This window comes from Schistocerca piceifrons, chromosome 8 (assembly GCF_021461385.2).
Source record: "Schistocerca piceifrons isolate TAMUIC-IGC-003096 chromosome 8, iqSchPice1.1, whole genome shotgun sequence".
NCBI classification, from domain to species: Eukaryota; Metazoa; Arthropoda; class Insecta; order Orthoptera; family Acrididae; genus Schistocerca; species Schistocerca piceifrons.
This window is the reverse complement of record NC_060145.1, coordinates 152,561,595-152,584,004: the sequence shown is the minus strand read 5'-3', so window position 1 is coordinate 152,584,004 and position 22,410 is coordinate 152,561,595.

The window sequence follows — 22,410 nt, the reverse complement described above, 5'->3', positions numbered from 1 at the left end:
ACATTGGAACCAACAATGTGGTGTTTCGAGGAGATGAATTTCCTTCTGGGCAAGAATGTGGTCAGCTCAGTCAGCGCAATGAATTCGTTAAAAGAGTACGAAGATCACTTACTTGCGTAAATATTTTTTCAGTGGATTTATTATAGCAACGTAAAACGCACATTAGTTAATGACAACACATGTCAAGCTATAAAATACTCAAGGTTAGCAAACTCCATGCAAGCAATATTAACAATCATTGTCTTGCCAAGATACTTTATCCTTTTTTGTTAAAAGTTATTACGTAAAGGATCTCTAATTAGGTCAGTGAAAACAACGAAACTCAGAATGCGGGAATTTAATTACTCCTGCCAAGAGGCAGAGAGAACTATCAGCACAAGAGGACATTCTTTATTTACCTCGTCGGCGCCTACGGAAATGGGAGACTCCATGCAAATTACCAGAGCTTTGTCGCTGGAGCTTGACAACATGTCTGTAGAGCAACAGGTACCCATGAAGAAGACAATTAATATCATTCTGCACGAAGCAGTTCTGAAATTTGCGCCGAAATTGTATGGAGACAAATCTGTTTGCCTCAAGAACACCTATGTGCGGTACATTGTCATGCACTTCCATTTTTTTCTGTAAGTCCACATGAGATAATTAGTTTGCACGCTCAGAATACAGCGGATTAGTTCGCAAAATTTTTGTAAAACGCATTCAACTTCGTTAAAAAAGTGTTGCGTTTATAGCTTATAATTTCATATGTACCCTTTTTTGTATTCAAATAAATATTTATATACCGTACGTGTATATGCATATTATTTAGTCAAAAATAATCGTTTATAGCACTTATTACCGCATGATAAATTTTCATAAGTATGGCTACAATACTTGAAAGTGAAAATAAGCTTGTAAATTTCAGATCTTGCGTACTAGATAAGTGATGACATAGTGGAATTACATCTCTCATCGTAAGGTTTTGCTTTATGATCCCATTTCCAGTAATGTTTCATACGTTGCACCACCAATGAGTAATAAGTTCTGGCAATCATTTATCTCATTCAGCTTCAACAGCCGTAATATTTGTCGAGACTGAATATTTGGCGCTCCTTATGCCACTTATCTTCTGTGTTACTTCTGCCTGCAACGAAGTCGAGTTATTACCACAGCAGCAGCGTTTTGCTCAGCCAACATTTCGTACCTTACTAAGAACTGTACCATATTAATGTACGCTTTTATTGGGCAGTTTAGGGGGAAGTTCAGTAATATTGTACACTGCTTTTGTATGGTAATATGGCCGTCTAAGGGCCGCTTTAGATTGTGCATGCTATATAAGTAACGTACGAATGTGGCGTTTTCGTATGCTTACTCAACGTCATACCAGTAACATAGCATAATCTCTAATTTTTAATAATTTGTTTTTAGCTTTTAATACTGTTAAACATTTCTGGATACTTGGTCTTCTCTTTTGAATACGTCGCATTTTAGTTATATTCCACGTAAAGCAAAGGAGGCATGGCATAGCCTTTATAACTGCCAGACTTCTGTTTACTCATTAGAACCTTGCTCAGCATTTGAGAGATACCTTTCGTTATTACCTCGATACCGTAAGACACATTCATGTTTTTCTTTCACTTTATATTTTTTGCTGCGTTACTACACAGTTATGCTTTGTCTTTGACACATTTATAAGAGTTTTCTAATGTCAGTCTGCTTACTTGAGGCACTCACAACACTGAATAAACACTATTCATACCGTTTTCTTACAATTAGTATATAAAAATCACTGCAATTATGCAAGTGTTACTATTAAAATTAATGAAGAATGTAATTAACGTTAGCAAGTCATTGCTTATAAAACAACTGACAAACGACGGATCTTACAATGGTTCAGTCGCTTGGTTCTGGGCTATAGAAATAGTTGTTTTGGACTTAGATGTGATCAAGAGAACTATATTCTTTATTAAATTCAGTGTACAATGAGAAGATTAGGAAGATACCGTCGCAACAATTAATTTTGTATTTTTACAATGTTGTGGTGCGGGACAGCTCACGATCTACTAAAAAAAAAAGAAAAGAAAGATTTCTTCGCCTGTGGTGGTCAGTTCCTGATTTCCTACATACTGCTGAATGTTTCTTCCTAGACAGCAGTATTGTTCTTCTGATTGTTCCCTAGTATTAATAATAATCATACTATTCTCCGCTATAATCCTATTCCTCACTTCTAACTTTTATTGTTAATACAGATGCATATGAGAATGGTTAGATGTTTTTATTTTGTGTGCCATACAAAAACTGTGTGAAAGCATTATGACTAATACTTTGCATGCCCATTCGTTTATGTTTGAGAACTATGTCACCCGTATCATATAATGCCCCTAAAATTGCAGTTCATCCTTTGCACTGTACGAGGTGCGGCTAGAAAAAAACCGGACTGATGCTGGAAAAAACATTTATTTACAATTATTTACAATTTCATGTAATCTCCTTCAATGTACTCTCCTCCTCGATCTCTACACCGCTCCACGAATTTTCCACTGTTCATAGCAATGCTGCAGATCATTTTCGGTAAGTCCATACATTACTTCCGTCGCTTTTTCTTTTACTGCTTCAACAGTCTCAAATCTAGTTCCTTTCAAAGCTGACTTGACTTTAGGGAAAAGAAAAAAGTCACAGGGGGCCAAATCAGGTGAGTAGGGTGGATGATCTAAGATGGGAATGTTGTGTTTTGCCAAAAACGTCTTCACTGACAACGCACTGTGAGCTGAGGCATTGTCTTGGTGAAGGATCCATGACTTTTTTCTCCACAAATCGTTCCGTTTTCTCCGTACTCGCTCACGTAGGGTAGCCAGGACGCTAATGTAGTAATGCTGATTCACTGTTTGTCCCTCTGGTACCCAATCAATGTGCACAATCCCTCTGATGTCAAAAAAAAACAATCATCATTGCCTTGAATTTCGATTTTGACTTTCGTGCTTTTTTTTGTCGTGGAGAACCAGGAGTTTTCCAATGCATCGATTGGCGTTTAGTTTCGGGATCGTAAGTAAAAAAACCACGATTCATCGCAAGTAATAACATTTTGTAAGAAGGTGGGATCACTTTCAATGTTTTCCAGGATGTCAGAACAAATCATTCTTCGGCGTTCCTTCTGTTCAATTGTGAGACACTTTGGAACCATTTTTGAACACACTTTGTTCATGTTGAAACTTTCATGAAGAATCTGCCTAACACTTTCCTTGTCAACTCCTGTTAACTCAGACACTGCTCTGATTGTTAAACGGCGATCTTGTCGAACAAGTTTACCGATTTTTTCAATGTTTGCATCAGTTTTTGCTGACAATGGTCTGCCAGTGCGAGTGTCATCACTGGTGTCTTCGCGGCCATCTTTAAATCGTTTAAACCACTCAGACACTTGTGATCGCGATAAACAATCATCGCCGTACACTTGTTGTAACATTACAACCGTTTCATTTGCAGATTTTCCTAGTTTGAAACAAAATTTGATGTTAACACGCTGTTCTTTCTGTACACTCAACATTTTCCGACGCACAGACAAAACGTCAACTACTTAAAACAGACGCCACGGGCAGACTGAGTGCAGGAGGCAGATGAAACTCGAGCAGTAGGCGGAGCGAGAGTCACGTGACAGGCCACGCGACTTTCAGCCTTATTGCATTCGTTTTATTGTTTCACCAGTACTAGTCCGGTTTTTTTCTAGCCACACCTCGTATAATTTTTTTTATTTTGGACATATTACTTTTTATTTCTCATTCGCTTTGATTTTACAGTTTTATACTTCATTAGTTGTCCATGTTTTATCGTCTTTGCATTTGTTGCACTTATGATGTCTTCTCTACGTTCATTCTTTCCTGCTTTATTTATTTTCACTAACCGTTTTCTGTATGTTTCATGACCACATGTTTTTTCTCTCCGCACTCTGTAGTGAGGCTTTTGTTAGCTTCACTTTGGTAAACTATATTGGTTGATGATGCATTTTCTTCTTGGACCCAGTTCAGAGAACTAGTTTCCGTTAATTACTTTCCTTAATTGCAGATAATACAATCAGACGCAGCCAATTACAATGAAACAAAATAACTAAAGAACTGCATATAATTGGTGCATTTACTACCAGTAAAATAATATTTGATGCATTAGGTATAGGAATGTAATCAAGGAACTTCATTATACTTTATGTCCGCCCCGGTAGCTGAATGGTTAGCATGACGGATTGTCAAACCTCTGGGCCCGGGTTCGACTCCCGGCTGGGTCGAGGAATTTTCTCCGCCCAGGGACTGGGAGTTGTGCTATCATCATTCTCATCGGCTGCAGGTCGGCGAAGTGGTGTCAGATTGAAAGACCGGCACCCGGCGAACGGTCTGCCCGACGGGGGGCACTATCCATACCAATAAAAAAAAGAAATATATATATAGTTCACACTTGCATAAAATATATCTATTTTGATCCATAAATTTATAGTAATTGTTCTTTACAAGCTTTCTTAACAGCTTAATCTGAATACAATAGGTGTTATCTACATCTACTTCTACATTTACATCTGCATACATACTCCGGAAGCCACCGTACAGTGGGTGGCGAAATGTACACTGTACTACAACTAGTCCTATCCTTTGCTGTTCCACTCGTAAATAGAGCAAGAGAAAGACGACTATCTGTTTGCCTCCGTATGACCTCTAATTTCTTTTATCATATCTTCGTGGTCATTAAGCGAAACGTATGTTAGCCGCGGTAGTAGCTTTCTGCAGTCAGTTTCAAATGCCGGTCCTGTACATTTCGTCAGTAGTGTTTCTCGAAAAGAACGTCGCCTCCACTCCCGGAATTCCCCTTTGAGTTCCCAAAACATTTCCGAAACACTTGCGTATTGTTCGAACCTACCAGCAACAAATCCTACAGTTCGTCTCTGAATTGCTTCGATGTCTGCCTTTAATCAGACCCATTCCATATCCCAAAAACTAGAGCAGTACTCAAGAATAGGTCGCACTAGCGTCCTATATGCGACCTCCTTTACAGATGGACTACACTTCACTGAAATTCTCCCAATAAACCGAGGACAACATACTGGGTTCTATTACGTAAGGAGTCTTCGACCCAGTCAGATATGTGGGAGCCTATTCAGTGTGCACCTTCCTTAACAGTCTGCAGTGGGGTACCGCATCGAACGGTTTCGGGAAATCTAGAAATATGGAGTCTGCCTGTTGTCCTTAATCCATAGTACATAGTATGTCACGTGAGAAAAGAGCAAGCTGGGTTTCACACTAGCGATGGTTTCTAAAACCGTACTGATTAGTGAACATAAGATTATCGGACTCAAGGAAATTTATTTTTCTGGAATTCAGAATACTTTCTAGTATTCTCCAGCAAATCGATGTTAAGGATACTGGCCGATAATTTTGCGGGCCCGTTCTTTTACCCTTCTTATATGCAGGAGTTACCTGCACTTTTTTACAGTCGCTTGACAGTTTGCGCTGGTAGAGAGATTCGCGATAATTGCAAACTATGTAAGGGGCCAATGACGTAGAGTACTCTTTGTAAAACGGAAATGGGATTCCATCGAGATATGGCGACTTACTTGTTTTCAACTCTTTCAGTTGTTGCCGGCCGGGGTTGCCGAGCAGTTCTAGGCGCTACAGTCTGGAACCGCGCGACCGCTACGGTCGCAGGTTCGAATCCTGCCTCGAGTATGGATGTGTGTGATGTCCTTAGGTTAGTTAGGTTTAAGTAGTTCTAAGTTCTAGGGGACTGATGACCTCAGCAGGTAAGTCCCATAGTGCTCAGAGCCATTTGAACCATTTCAGTTGTTACTTTACGCCAGGGATGCTTATTACTTTCACATCCATACGATGGTCAAACGACGGTACGTTTATACGATTCTCCTGCGTGAACGATTTCTTAAACGTTGAGTTTAAAACTTCGGCCTTCTTTTAGCTGTCTTCTACTGCCAAACCAGACTGATCAACGAATCACTGGATGGAAGCCCATCCTACTAACGCTAACATCTGGGTTGCTGTCCTGAATGTTAGTGTAGTTATTACGAGGGTCACTCCAAAAGAAATGCACACTATTTTTGTGAAAATACAGTTTTCATTCTTCATGTGTGAAGGTTTTCAGTGCGTAGATACATCCTTCCCGCTTCTTTCCAAACTTAGTTCAACTTTTGAGCGTGTAGTACATCATGGTGAGGAGGCTGATTTATTTGTAGTATTTTGCGCCTCTTCTGTCATCTTTCTTATACTGTAATAAAGCTGTAACAATTTTCCTGTTCTGGTAGTTGTTATACTCAGCACAAAATTCCTTAAATAAGCGACTCACAGTTTGCTTTTGTCTAACAGTTTCACCGATTTTAATCACTTTCTCTTAAACTGCTATAATCTTCCGTTTTCCTCTATTCATATGTCCCAAATCCTACATACATCTCATCTGGTATTACTATTGGATGTCATTATTTTCATTAATTGTTACTAAACTAGTTTCCCTATCTATCTCTTGAGTTTTATAAACATTTAAAGAAATCTTCGATTTCTTGCAGAAGTATTTCTCTTCTGTTATTAATTACGTCAGGTAACACATTTAATTCACTGGCCAATACTAAATGTATCAGTGAATGTTTTCACCAAAGCCGTTTCCCACTGTGACTGATATTTCAGTACTTCTGTCATGCCACCCTGAATTTCCCACTAATGAATCGTTATTTAGTTCTGTCCAGTTTTTACAATAAAATGCCACCTTATGACCTCAAATAAGCGTGTCCGCACGTTCCAAGACTGCAGGAGACACAGTTGTGTGTAGCCGGCAGGAACGCAGGAAATCTGACAGGTTCGATCGACCATGTTGCGGTTATGAAATACGCCTCGCCCAGTGACTCATCGTGATTTTGTTCACTGTAAGGTTTCCGTAGCCTATGAGTATCTGTGATGCTCTGGTTTTCCGCCAATAGGAACTCAGTGACGGCTCTCTGTTTGGAAGGCACCTCCGTGTCACATGTCATTCTGAAGGCTGCGAATGTCATAAAACTATAGGGGCTGAAGCGGGGTATTCCAAGATGTCCCACAACATATTCTGTATTTTTTAAACCGAAACTGGCCAAGAAAAGTGTTGCATTACGTACTGCACGGCCCCCGGACATATTTCCGTCCAAGGCTTCAGTCCACTGACTCAAAATATTAAAGATTTTTGTGAACAGTGGTCTTCGAAAACGCCGTCTAATACATGCGATACTGTAACTGCCTTTGTTCTAATCTTTCGGTATTCTATTAACTTATCCACGATAGCTGTTGGTACATTAAGACCAAGCACAATCTTTCAAGACATTTGTCGTGCATTTAGTACTATTACTGACGCGGAAGTACTGTGTTGGAAGGCATCACATTCCAACTCAAATATCCTTCAGTAGTTTCAAGCATTCTGTCCACCTTCAAATCTCAGGGGAGGTTGAAATTACTTCTGCATTCAGCATCCTTCCTGGGTCTTAAAAAGTATTTATCACAGTGATGAAAGCGAGCCGACGACGATGTGCTGAGGTATTTCAGGATGAGGAGAATTGGGGATGACAAGTGAAATACGTGTGTATGGAGAGCTGCCCTAGAAAACCACGGACAGTTAAAAATTGTGTCGTCTTTCGAAGTACGTACAAGGTATCCATAAATTCCAGCTATAATTTCAAAAAACAGTAACTTGGAGACTATATGAGATCGTGGTTTGTTGTCAAACGTTTAGCAGCTCTCCAAGTTTGTTTCTGTTATGAGAGAACTTAAATGTGCGTGCCACTCGTCGCTCAGCATGAGGGCGATGTTCGAGTTCTGCCAGTGTACTCGTGTACGGGTCAGCTTTGAAGTATCAACATTTCTAGTTGATTCATTGATTCGTGCACAAATCAGAGCACTGTGATTGAAAGGTGTTGTGTGCATGCAATCCTTGACGTGATACCACAAAAGAAAGTCTAACGGCGTGACGTCGGGAGAGCACGGGGCCATGTGATGAGACTATTGCGACGCACACACCTCTGAGGAAATAAGACATCGAGCACACCCCGTGTGTTCCAACTAAAGTGCGGTGTGCATCATTATGCTGGAAGATGGTGGACGACTGTAGCTTTCCGAACTGTGGTACGAGGAACTTTTCGATCATGTCCTGGCAAGCATTTCTCGTCTATGAAGGAAAATTGACTTCATGCCAAATAGTACATTAGGCCATCAAACAATCTGCAGCTACATCGACACTCATACTTTTGTACCACGACTAGTCGTTTCCTTTCCTGTTCAACTCGCAGAGAAAGCCGGCCGCTGTGGCCGAGCGGTTCTAGGCCTTTCAGTCCGGAACCGTGCTGCTGCTACGGTCGCAGGTTCGAATCCTGCCTCGGGCATGGATGCGTGTGCTGTCCTTAGGTTAGTTAGTGAAAGGTGGCTACACTGTGCCACTGCGCCAGAGAGTGCGCCAAAGAGTACTATTAAGCCGCCTCCACAGTGCATGTTAAGAGTTCGTGGCAGACAGTGGTAGTAGAGAGCTCGTAGAGGACAGTGCTTGTTGTGACATCGGAGAGGACAGTATGTGTTAAGAGTTCGTACCGAGATGTGCTAGTGGGCACTGCTTGTCGTGAAATTGGAGGGATATGTTGTAGTAAAGAGTGTTGTTCCATGTTGTATGCAGTTATTTGATGGGAGAGATAGCAGTTGATATTGTAATGAGTGCATTTCGTCAATATATATGAAGGTAAAATTTATAATGTTCCTTTATTAGTTGTGTATCTGAAATAATGCGTCACTACAGGTTCAGTCAACAAAGCATCTGGCTCGTGTTCTTGCATTAGAGTGTAATTCTGGTTTTCTTGCGTAATTATAGTTTTTCTAAATTTCTTTTGTCACGTCAGTATAATTGGTATTTAAAAATTCTTGTCTTGTTGGAAAAGAACCGTGCCAGATGCATACGTTGAGTCACACTCCCACATATAGAACAGTTACATTTGTGCTTGGATTTTGTAGGTTTTTTAGTTGCTGGGGACTTAATTAATTAACTGTGTTTACGAAAATTTTCTTACATTGTTTGTTGCAGTCAGATAGCGTAATAATACTAGTCAGGGCCAACCGATTACGAGACTTACGTAATCGGACATACAGTTACTAAAACTAAAAATATTTTCAATCATAAAATTTAATTAAGCCCCCATGCACGTGGCGACCGCTGCTTCGGATCGTCCCTTGGAATTTTTCTGATTGTGAAAATTGTAGACTGTAGTATTGTTGTAGTAATTTTGAGTTTAGTGATTGTAGTCTGTATTGAGTGTGTAGATTTGGTAATTGGCATTCTTCTAATGGTATTTTTCAAAATTTAATTTTTATTGCCTTGTATACGCGTTTGACAATTTTGTGCAATTATTTCAATTGTTCGATTGATCGTGTTTGAGGGAGACATTGCATGTGAATGGTATTGTTGGAGATAAGGAGGCATTGTGTGATTTTCGAACAGTGACGAATTTTTTTTATATTTTGTAAATGATTACGCGATCAATGAAAAAGGCAAAAATGATGAATAGTGAGAATGACGAAATTGTTAACATGGCGAACTCGCCAACAGAGGAAAACAGTGTGATGAATAATGAAGTGGAAAACAATGTAATAAGTCGGGAAAATAGTCCGGAACCATTTCAAAATTTTTCTCAATCAGAAAATTCACAGAATCTGAGATTAACGACAGAAGATTCTGAAATAGTATTGAACACAGATAGCTTTACAGATATGACGAAGGAAACTGGTTTTGCGGGAAATGTTAGGGGCGAAAATAATTTTGAAACAGTTACCATGGGGCAGTTGATGAGTGCTATATTAAAAATGGAAACACGGTTTGGATCGGAATTAAAAGCAGAGATAGGAACAATTAAAACTGAGATGGGAACAATTAAAACTGAGATGGGAACTTTGCGATCTGAAATTAAAACTGATATGGGAACAATGGAAACACGGATGGGAACAATGGAAACACGGTTAGGATCTGAATTTAAAACAGATATGGGAACTTTGGAAACACGGATAGATTCACGAATAGGGACATGTTTCAAAAATATGAAAGATGAATTAAAGAAAGAAATCAGGGAAGAAGTACAACCGATTCTGAATTCTCACAATAATAGATTAATTGCAGTAGAAATGAGACAAAGGGAACAGGATAGGGAACAGGAAGAAAGAGATCGCGTGATAGTACAAAAATTTTCAGAGTTAAATTTACAACGTGCAAACGATAAGAAAGAAATATTTGAAAGAATCGAGGAATCCGTACCAAATGACAGAATAAATAATCTAACACGACAATATGAACAGTTAACTACCAAATGTGACAATACTGAAACCCGAGTCGCGACACTTACGGAAGACGTAAATAAACAGAAAGAACAATTAGGTGACTTATCGGAAAGAGTTGAGGAAATTTCAGATAAATTGACAAATCTTAGTTTACATGGGGACAGAGATTCAGATGATACAGCCCCATTGCCATTTGCAGAAACCGAAGAATACCAGAACATAAATAAGCATGTTGAAAATCAGGGAAAATTTAATGAACGCGTGAAAAAGGAATTTGAGGCATTACGGAAGCAAGTCAAACAAATTGAAGGCGAAATAGTAGGAAAGGACAGTAGAAGGAATTTAGAATCACAGGTAGCAGAGGGGTTTGAAGAAAATAATTTGTTTCATTTACGGGATGCAACAAGAGAGCGCCAGGCGCGTGAACTTGACAATAATCGACATTCGGACTGGGACAGACGCGGTAGGTCTTTGTCGCCACGAGGCGAAAACTTTGATTATAAACACTTTTTGACTGTCCGGAAATTTAAGATCTTCCGCAATTCTAAGAATGACATACATCCATGTGCATGGCTAGATCAATTTATGTACGCACTTCCACCAAATTGGCCACTAAGTCACAAACTAGAATTCATGTGTGGATATTTAGAAAACGAACCGGCGACGCGGATGCGCGCACTCATTAGAGATTGCAATAATTTGAATGATTTTTATCATGCATTTCTATCGGCATATTGGTCCGAAAACACACAAGACAGAGTCAAACATAGTCTGATTATGCAGCGTAATTTTAAACAGTCTGAGTTCCGCACGCCGGCAGAGTACTTTGAAGACATGATTCGAAAGAATCAGTTCCTGTCCAACCCTTATAGCCCGACTGAATTAATTCGCATTTGTTTAACTAAGTTGCCACAATCCATAAGACAAATTGCTTTAGCTGGAAGATGTAAGGACGACATCGAGACTTTTAAGACTTTGTTGCAAGAACTTGAGTATGACAACGACGACGGGACCTCTTGTAACTTTTTCAGTAACAGTATTTACAATAGATTTCCAGAGAAAAGAGATAGTGATCGGAACGGGCGTTATGTGAGTAACTTTGAGAACGATAGACGTAACAGACAGGACAATAGATACCAGCCCTATGACAATAACAGACGTTCTAACAGAAATTACACAGACAATAGCGGTAATTCGTACCGGAATGATCAATCATACGGAAACAGTAATCGGTATCATCAGGACAGAAATTATTCAAACAGTAATAGAAATTCTTACTACAGAAATAATCAGGGTAGTAGATACAACAATAATTTCAGAAGTGACAGTCGAAATTACACAAGAAGTAGTTATGCAGACAGACCGGAAAACAGAAATTTTAATAACAGACACAACCAAGAATTTGCATCTAACAGACAGGAGGGACCTAATTGGCATCCTCCACGTGACAGAAATTCAGAAAGACAAGTGCAAATAGTAGAAATTGATCCGCGAAATGACGCGAATACTCAAAGACGTGACGCAAACAATCGACAATGACTTGCAGCTTCGGCTTCTGGCAGCAATATAGACGGTTCAGAAAGTAATGACACTACGATTTTACACTACGTACGCCTGGAAGACATGAGAGACATTTTGTTAGATGAAAAGGAAAATAATGTAGACGCATTTTTACATCCTGTTATTGAAGTATGTGTGGGTAGGAATAAGTTCACTGCAGTTTTAGATTCTGGGAGCCCATTGAATGTCATTAGTGAATCAGTTTTTCGTATATGTGAAAGAACTATTGCCTGTCCTGTGTTACCTATTTCTAAAACTACAATTCGTGGAGCGATTTCCGGAAAAAGTGTGGAGGTCAAACAACAGACCAATTTAAATTTCATTTGTCAAGGATACGAATTTTCTGCTAATTTTATTATTGTTCCATTACTCAGTACACAAATTATATTAGGTATGGAGTTTCTTAACGCACATAAGGCAATTTTGAACTTTAAAGAAGGAAGTGTAAATTTGACTGTTGCTGGAATGCCGAAATGTTTAAAATTTTTCGAGTGTTTAACAAGATCTGAGTTAGATACAAAATGTTTAAGGTTTCTTACTTCTGATGTTTTCGTTGAGCATTATGACGACAGTGTGTTTATTCATGATAATGACAATAGATACAGAGACGCGATGGGTGATATAATTAATAGCGAAGAATTAATTAATGAAAAGGTTAAGAAAGCTGAAGTGCCAGATGACGTTGCAAGAGAAGAGCTGCACTACATTTTGACTTCACATGCTACAGTGTTTAGTCATCACACAGGAACTATACAAGGCTTACAGTATTTATTTAAAGTGAAAGAACACACACCATTTCGCGGGAAAACGTACGCTATTCCTTTGGCTTACAGAGACAAGGTTAAGAATGAACTTCAGTACATGTTAGATCAGGGCATTATTGAGCCTGCAGTCAGTCCTTATACTAGCCCATTACACGTTGTTCTTAAAAAGGATGGATCAATTCGTCTGGTTCTGGATTCCAGACAGATAAATAATATCATTATTCCTGAAACTGACCGCCCACAAAATTTAGATGAACTTCTTCAACATTTCCATGGAATTAAAGTTTTGTCCACGATTGACATGCGCGCAAGTTTTTGGCAAATAGAACTCCACCCTGATTGTAGAAAATATACTGCCTTTTTAGCCTTTGGTAACTGTTACCAGTTTCGGAAATTACCGTTTGGACTTACTGTATCTTCAGCAGCATTCATTCGTAGTTTAAATGAAATTTTACCTGTTTATCTTCGTGACAACATTACTTCTTATGTTGACGACATTCTTATTGCTAAACGTTCTTGGAGTGAGCACAACAAAATTTTGGATTCATTATTACGTATTTTTGCACGAGTTGGCATGACAGTGAACTTGGAAAAATCAGAATTTGGTCGTTCACAGGTGAAATTTCTCGGCCACATTATTTCTACAGAAGGTATTCTTCCTGATCCAGAAAAATTAGATGCTATTCGTAATTATGCTGTTCCTACTACAAAACGTGATGTTCGTTGTTTCCTTGGTGTCTGTAATTTCTTAGACGCTTTGTTAGATTGGACGATTTGGCCACACCTCGTTTATGTGAACTATCCGGAAAGAAATCTAATTGGTGTTGGGATGAGGAAGCTCAGTCAGAATTTGAACAGCTACGTGATGCTTTAGTTGCTGCTCCACTTCTTTCACATCCGGATTTATCAAAAGAATTTTGTTTGGCGACGGACTCATCATACAAGGGCCTAGGTGCACATTTATTTCAAGAGATAGAAGAAAACGACGTTGTAGTACAGAAGACTATTGCATTTGGAAGTCGTGTCCTTTCTAAATCCGAAAAGAATTATTCGATTACGGAACTTGAAGCTTTGGCTGTTGTTTGGGCTTTTACAAAATTTCGGACATTTTTGTTTGGCAGATATACTAAGGTTTACACCGATCATCGAGCTCTGGAATTTCTTATGTCAACAAAATTAACTCACGGCAGATTGTCACGATGGGCGTTGTACCTACAGGAATTTGACTTTAGTATTGTTTACATACAGGGTTCTTCTAATATTGTTGCCGATGCTTTATCACGTGCACCTATGGGTTTGAAACAAAGTGCTGAAGAGGACTGCAAGGAAAACAATTATTGTTTGATGTATATTCAAGGTGTTGCGTTTGAGAACTTTATTTCGTCTTCGCTCCAGGACATCGCTAAGGAGCAAAATAAGGATCCAATCTGGAAGGACATTAAGGTGAAGTGGAGGAGAAAGGAAAGTGTGGCGATTAGACAGCATTATTTAGTTCGCAATGACATTCTTTTTAAACGAAAATCGATCGACAACTCCGTTTGGTTAGTTTGTATTCCTGATGAGTGGGTCAATAAATTGATCTGGTATACGCATCTCAGTTATGCACACTTTGGTCCCCGAAAATGCTTTCATAAATTACGAGAAAATTGTTACTTCAGTAATATGGAAAAACGTATTCGATCTGTTCTTGCCAAATGCAAATTATGTCAAATGGCTAAGCCTCCAACGATTTCTCACAGAGCACCGTTGTTTCCCATCATTCCAGCGAAATTAAAGGAGATGGCTGCAGTCGATTTGTTTGGTCCAGTGGTTCGATCTACTAATGGTTTTGCGTACATTTTCGTAGCAGTGGAGTTGACGTCAAAATATGTGTGTTTTACACCTCTACGCAAAGCAACAGCTCGTTCAGTATCTAACACTTTCATCAAACATTTTCTTAAAGAAGTCGGTCACGTTGATAAGGTTATATCAGATAATGGATCACAGTTTCGTTCTAAAATTTGGCTTCGTACTCTACAGCGTCGTAAAATTAAACCAATTTTCATTTCACTCTTTCACCCTCAATCTAACGCTTCAGAGAGATGGATGAAGGAAATCAATAAATTGTGCCGTCTTTATTGTCATCAGAATCACAGAACTTGGGATCAGTATCTTCATATTTTTCAAAACATTCTGAATGAACTCCCTAATGATTCAACTTCTTTACCGCCTATAATGATACTAAAAAACAAAGCACCGACAAATCGCATTTCTGAAATCGTTCCTTTTCCGCCTTCACGGAAACTGCGGCATTCTGAAGTTGTCAACCTGGCTCTACGAAATATTGCGTCTGCGGCAGCAAGAAGAGAGAAATCAGCTAAACGTCCTGGTCGTTTAAAAATCTTTTCAGTTGGTCAGAAGGTATTAATTAAGTCCCACCGTTTGTCTCATAAAGGAAAAGGCTTGTGTCGCAAATTTTTTCTGCTTTATAACGGTCCATATAGGGTTCGCAAAATTATTCATGATAACACTGTTGAAGTAGAAACTCTTAAATCTCGACGCTCTAAGGGAATACATCACATATCTAACGTAAAAATTTTTGTGGAATGACATACTTTTGAGGAACCAACAGCTACATGTAAACACGCAGAGAGTACAAGGATACCGCGCTGTGTTTTGGCGGCGGCACATACTCAAAGCAACAGTCAAGTCTGCGCGCCGCACAAGGCAGTCGTTGACCGCAAACAATTGCTTCCTACGTCACGCGTCCACAGCTGATCGAGCGCTCAGTGCGAATGCACTGACAGCCGTAAACAAATACACAGTCTAATTTCTCCGACTAAATTCAGTATAAAGCTATAGTGACTTGATGAATTCTGTTATTAACATTTAGTATTTTGCAGGATACGGTTGTATAAAGTATTTAAGAACTTCAGGTAAATTCTGTGCGTGTCCGACGTTAAGACGACCTGCTATCGAGAAAATTTCAGGAAGAATGTAATTTCGAAGAAGAAAGTAATAAACTAAAAAGGTGACTATTAACTGAGTTCATTTTACAGGTAACCTATTTCCACTTAGGTACGTACTTTAGACGTAATTTGCTGCTCGCGATTACGTGATTCATACTTTGTGCTAATTTCATGTTCTATGAATTTACTTGTGAAGCGACGTGCTTGTGTACATTTACTGATTTTGACAATTATTGATTAATGAACAGGGTTGTTATTTGTATATATTATGCATCGCTTGGCTGCACTGCTTTTTCACTGATGTCATATTTTTCTATTATGTGCCTGCTGTGCTTATTTATTTAAATTATAATTGTCACCTGATTAGTTGTGATGATATGTATGTAAGTTATACTTTGTGATTTATCTGCTTGCGCCTTCATGTTTACTTATTAAGATGACATATGAACATTTATTTGCTCAGGCTGATATGATGCTAATGACTTGTTTATTACGTAAGATATATGTTTGCTGCTTTTTGTATGGATTACATATTTACACATTTCTGTTTTGTTGTCATAACTGCTCTTTAATTTGGTGTATAGAAATGCTGATATACTGTGTATGAACATAGAGTTTAGGTCACATTACTGTATTAATTATAGATTGTTCGCTTGGCAGAGCCTCGTTGTAGGAATTGTGCTGCATCCACTTGTTGACATTCTGTTCTTTACTGGTCTATTTACTCGCTATTGCTTGTTTTGCTTACGCTCAGTGCCTTATATTTTTAAGATAAGAAAATTCACTGCTATAATTCGACGAACGACATTAGTACAAGAAAGTCATTGAAGTCACATGAGCTGAGGTTTTATGGAAGCTGTATAAATTTATGCTAATAGGAAGGAAGCTAACGACATGACATACCATTACGAGGTTTAGACCATTGACAATTATTACACTGCATTTTTCGTGAGCAATTGAAATAGGAAGTGACACTTGACACAAAAAATACTCCACATGTTTGCTTCTGCTATGATTCTTGAAGTGGTGTACACACTGTGAAATATTATGATCATTCACACTCCGTAATCGTACTTAATTACTGAGAGTTATTCGAACTAAGTCCGTTAGAGGTCAGGTATGCATTTCTTTTATTTAATGATGGACAAGGAACCAAAATGTATCTTATAATTTATAATGAGTAGAAAATTTGGGTCAGATGGATTACACAGAGGTTGTGTGTTGACAATGTGTCTTCGGATTGTATGGGATGCTGACTTGAAGTTGCATTAGGATTTTATCTGTACTTGTTCGAGGAGACTGACTAGAGGAAAGAGTTGTGATGGAAGTGAGATGATATTGGTGCTGAGGTTTATATTTATCGACGTATTATTGAGGTATAGAGATTATATGAAGTTGAGTTGTTATGGAAGCGAAATGATATTGGTGCTGAGGTTTATATTTATCGATGTATTATTATAGGTATTGAGAGTATATGAAGTTGTTTGTGGACAAGAGGTAAGGTAAATGATATTGATGATAAGACGTATTGAAGAGGTATTATTGAGGTATCATTGAGATTATGTGATGCAGATGATTATTGGAGTTTTGATGGATAAGAGGTAAAGTAAGTGAGGAGCATTTTTTTTTTTGGTTGGTCTTATGGAACAAGGAGGATGAAGATAGCAGACTAGAACACTAAAACAGAAGGAAGATAGTCTACACACACACTTTGTTAAATAACTAAGCAGTATATACTTTTTTTTGGAGAGAGGAAGTAATTGCATATCTTGGCTCACTGACAGTTGTTCAACAACAGTACATTTTGATCAGGCTTGGCAAACATTGGTCTTGACATGATGACTATGACGTTGACTTAACTATTAGTGACTGTTATACATTGCTGCCAGTACTACTTGATACACATGATGAACATCAGATTTTGACAGAATTACATTTACACAGTTAACACTATTCAATTACACAGTAGTACTTAATGTGGATGAGAGATGAGTGAGTGTGTTCTGTGTGTTTTCCTTTACTAATCCTACCCACCTATCTCCTAAATATTATTTTATTTGTTTGTAGTGGCTTGCACTGACACCCATAAATATTATAGGTTTACTGGTATTTGTGTATTGTAATAGTTAATAGGATAATTATCTGATATCATTTGTGTGTTTGTTATGATTTGTATCTTACTGTAAAAGCATTTGTATGTGCATTCAAGCTATTGTTCATGCCTGAACTGTCTGATTAGTGAAGATAAATATTCTGAACTGTTACCTGCACTTTTTCAACATGATGTGTGACATTTAGTCATGTTTAATTTCTGCTGATGAACTGTGTGATCAGTGCTAGTGAATTTTATCGAACTGCTTCTGCTGAGAGATGTGACCTTTTGCTGTCTGCACCTACTCAACATTGCTGGGTGCCTCTGATGGATTGCTTCTACTGAACTAATGTGACTTGTTGCTGTGTGTACCTCTGCAACTTTACTGGGTGCCACAGATGGAACTGTTTCTACTGAAATAATGTCACTTGTTGCTGTCTGCACCTGCTCAACATTGCTGGGTGCAACTGATGGACTACTCCGACTGAAATGGTGTCACTTGTTGGTGTCTGCACCTGCACTCAACATTGCTGGGTGCAACTGATGAACTGTTTCTACTGAAATGAAGTCACTTGTTGCTGTTTGCACCTGCTCAACATTGCTGGGTGCAACTGATGAACTGTTTTTACTGAAATGAAGTCACTTGTTGCTGTCTGCACCTACTCAACATTGCTGGGTGCCACTGATGAACTGTTTCTACTGAAATGAAGTCACTTGTTGCTGTCTGCACCTACTCAACATTGCTGGGTGCCTCTGATGGACTGCTTCTACTGAAAAGATGTCCCCTGTTGCTGTGTGCACCTGATCAACATTGTGGGGTGCAACTGATGGACTACTCCTACTGAAATGATATCACTTGTTGCTGTCTGCACCTACTCAACATTGCTGGGTGCAACTGATTGACTGCTTCTACTGAAATGATGTCACTTGTTGTGTCTGCACCTGCTCAACATTGCTGGGTGCAACTGATGAACTGTTTCTACTGAAATGAAGTCACTTGTTGCTGTCTGCACCTACTCAACATTGCTGGGTGCATCTGATGGACTGCTTCTACTGAACTAATGTGACTTGTTGCTGGGTGTACCTGCTAAACTTTACTAGGTGCCACTGATGGACTGCTTTTACTGAAAAGATGTTACCTGTTGGTGTTCTTTTTTGTATAAACTAATCATTGAAAGCATTTTATGTGAACATTTGTATAAACTGATTTTTTGTATATTGTGTAAACTATTATGTAAAGTCACATGTATGAAAAGAAGTTGTATTGCTTACTGTATTTCATATATTAGGTTAGTAAAACGTCAGTGCAAAGCCAAAATTTTAACTAATATTTAAGTATTAATATGATCTTTTATTTTTGTCTGTATTTTCTGGACGAATTTGGTGGTATTTTCACCACCAATGCTGGCAAAAATACCATCAAATTCTGGCCTGTGGAGGAGGGGCATATGAAAGGTGGCTACACTGTGCCACTGCGCCAGAGAGTGCGCCAAAGAGTACTATTAAGCCGCCTCCACAGTGCATGTTAAGAGTTCGTGGCAGACAGTGGTAGTAGAGAGCTCGTAGAGGACAGTGCTTGTTGTGACATCGGAGAGGACAGTATGTGTTAAGAGTTCGTACCGAGATGTGCTAGTGGGCACTGCTTGTCGTGAAATTGGAGGGATATGTTGTAGTAAAGAGTGTTGTTCCATGTTGTATGCAGTTATTTGATGGGAGAGATAGCAGTTGATATTGTAATGAGTGCATTTCGTCAATATATATGAAGGTAAAATTTATAATGTTCCTTTATTAGTTGTGTATCTGAAATAATGCGTCACTACAGGTTCAGTCAACAAAGCATCTGGCTCGTGTTCTTGCATTAGAGTGTAATTCTGGTTTTCTTGCGTAATTATAGTTCTTCTAAATTTCTTTTGTCACGTCAGTATAATTGGTATTTAAAAATTCTTGTCTTGTTGGAAAAGAACCGTGCCAGATGCATACGTTGAGTCACACTCCCACATATAGAACAGTTACATTTGTGCTTGGATTTTGTAGGTTTTTTAGTTGCTGGGGACTTAATTAATTAACTGTGTTTACGAAAATTTTCTTACATTGTTTGTTGCAGTCAGATAGCGTAATAATACTAGTCAGGGCCAACCGATTACGAGACTTACGTAATCGGACATACAGTTACTAAAACTAAAAATATTTTCAATCATAAAATTTAATTAAGCCCCCATGCATTAGGTTTAAGTAGTTCTAGGTCTAGGGAACTGATGACCCATAGTGCTTAGAGCCCTTTTAACCATATGAAGAGCGGGAAAAACAACTGCTATATGCCTCCGTATGAGCCCCAGATTTCTCGTATCTTATCTTCGTAGTCCCTACGTGAAATGTAGGTTGGCCGTATAGGATCGTTCTGCAGTCAACTTCAAATTCAGGTCCTCTCAATTTTCTCTGTAGTGTTCCTGGGAAAGAACGTCGCCTCCACTAAGTGGTTTCACATTTGAGTTTCCAAAACATCTCCGTAACACCTGCATGTTAACAAATCTAGCAGGCCGTCTCTGAATTGCTTCGACGTCTTCTTTCAATCCGACCTGGTGCGGATCCCAAATACTCGAGCAGTACTTAAGAATAGGTCGCACTAGCGTCCAATATGTCATCTCCATTACACAGGAACCACACTTTCTTAAACTTCTCCCGATTACCTAAAGTCGACAATTCACCTTCCCAATCACAATCTTCAAATGCTTTGTCCATTTCATATCGCTTTGCAACGTTACGCCCAGATATTTAAGCGACTGTGTCAATGAGAGCAATACTAACGCTGCATCCGAACATTATAGGTTCGTTTTTTCCTACTGATTCATATTAACTTACATTTTTCTACATTTAGAGGCAGCTGCCATTTATCACACCAATTACAAATTTTGCCTAAGTCACCTTGTATCATACCACAATCTCTCAATGGCGACACCTTTCCGTACACCACAGCAGCATTAGTGAAAAACCGCTGATTGCGGCAGAATCACTGACGCATATAGAAAATAACAGCTGTCCTATCTCACTTCCCTGGGGCAGTCCTGACGATACCCTTGTTTCTGATGAACACGCCGTCGAGGACAACATATTGGTTTCTATTACTCCAGAAGTCTTCGAGCCACTCAGATATCCGGGAACCTTCTTCGTACGTTAGTACCTTCTTTATGAGTCTGCAGTGGGGTACCGTGTTAAATGCTTTGCGGAAATGTAGGAATATGGAAACTGCCTGTTGCGCTTCATTCGCAGTTCGCAGTGTATCATGTGAGAAAAGTACTAGCTGAATTTCACACGAGCCATGCTATCTAAAACCGTACTGATTCGTTAACATAAGCTTTTCGGTCTCTAGCAAATTTATTAGATTCGAATTCAGAATACGTTCTAGAATTCTGCAGCAAACTGCTGTTAAAGAAATTCGTCTGTAATTTTAGGGGGCCGGTCTTTTATCCTTTTGATAAACAGGAATCACCTGCTCTTTTCTCCAGTCGCTTTGGACATAGCGCTAGTCGAGAGATTCGCGATAAATACAAGCTGAGTAAGGGGTCAATGCCGCAGTGTACTCTTTGTAAATCCGAGCTGGAATTCCATCCGGACCTGGTGATTTGTTTTCTTATCAGTTGTTTCTCTTACGCCAGGGACGCTTGTCATTATATCGTCCAAACGGACGTGTATCCATTGGTCAAACGAAAGTATGTTTGTACAATTCTTCTGCGTAAATAAACGATTTCTTCAACCTTAAGCTCCGGGCTGTCAAGAATATGTTCACACGTGTAGCGTGTTTTCTGCACTTTTTCAGGTACTAGTCACTGTCAGCATCTATGGAGCCCAGGATTGGACACTCGAGTGCATACCGCATAGGACGATCGCTTGGCTGCAATGCAAGAACGAGTTACACTTTGTTCCGCTTATGCAACACTTTATGAGCAGTTGATCTTGTCTCTTGTAATTAGAGTGATGCACGACTTACTGACTTCCGAGGGCTGCGATGAAATGCAGCTTGCGCTGTGTTGACACGTGCTTGAGACACAGGGGGACGTCTACTTAGAGAAAGATCTTTTGCACTGCCTGTCGCTTTAAGGTTTTTGAAACGTTTCATTTTGCTAGCTTCTTTCAGTGGTGCCCTCCCATACTGGCTTCGATAATTCCGCAGTATCATTGTCGCAATTTTGGTCTCTTGGTACCAGATGACACTTTGCACCTGATCGTTATCGCCATTTTGATGCACTCGAAGACAAATCTGCAACAAAATACAAAGGAAAAAAAACTTTTAGTGCTGCTAAATGTTGTATAACAAACCACTTTTCTCTAATAGTTTTCATTTTCTGAAATGATAGCGTGAATTTATGGACAACCTGTGCGAGTATATCTCTTAGTCGGGTGTAGTTTGACTCATAAGATTAATACAAGCATCCCGCCACCTCCTGAGCGCTACTAATAGCTGTTGATATTTTGGAAATTCGCCGGAAGAACGACGAAAGACGCTACTGTCGTGCTCCTCGATAAGTAACCTTATCTTCACGATGAGACAGCAAAACAATTAGTATCCGTGACACGCTACTCTCGTGCCGTCTCGTTATCTCCTGTTCACAATGAGAAAGCAATATAAACCACTCCATTTTCCAGCGGCTGATACAAATATACAGGCCTTGCATCACACAGCAGTAGTCTTTTTGCTGCACTTTCTACAGGCCACGGCGCTGCTTCTCTATAAGGTAAGCTCCCGTTACTGTATAATATCA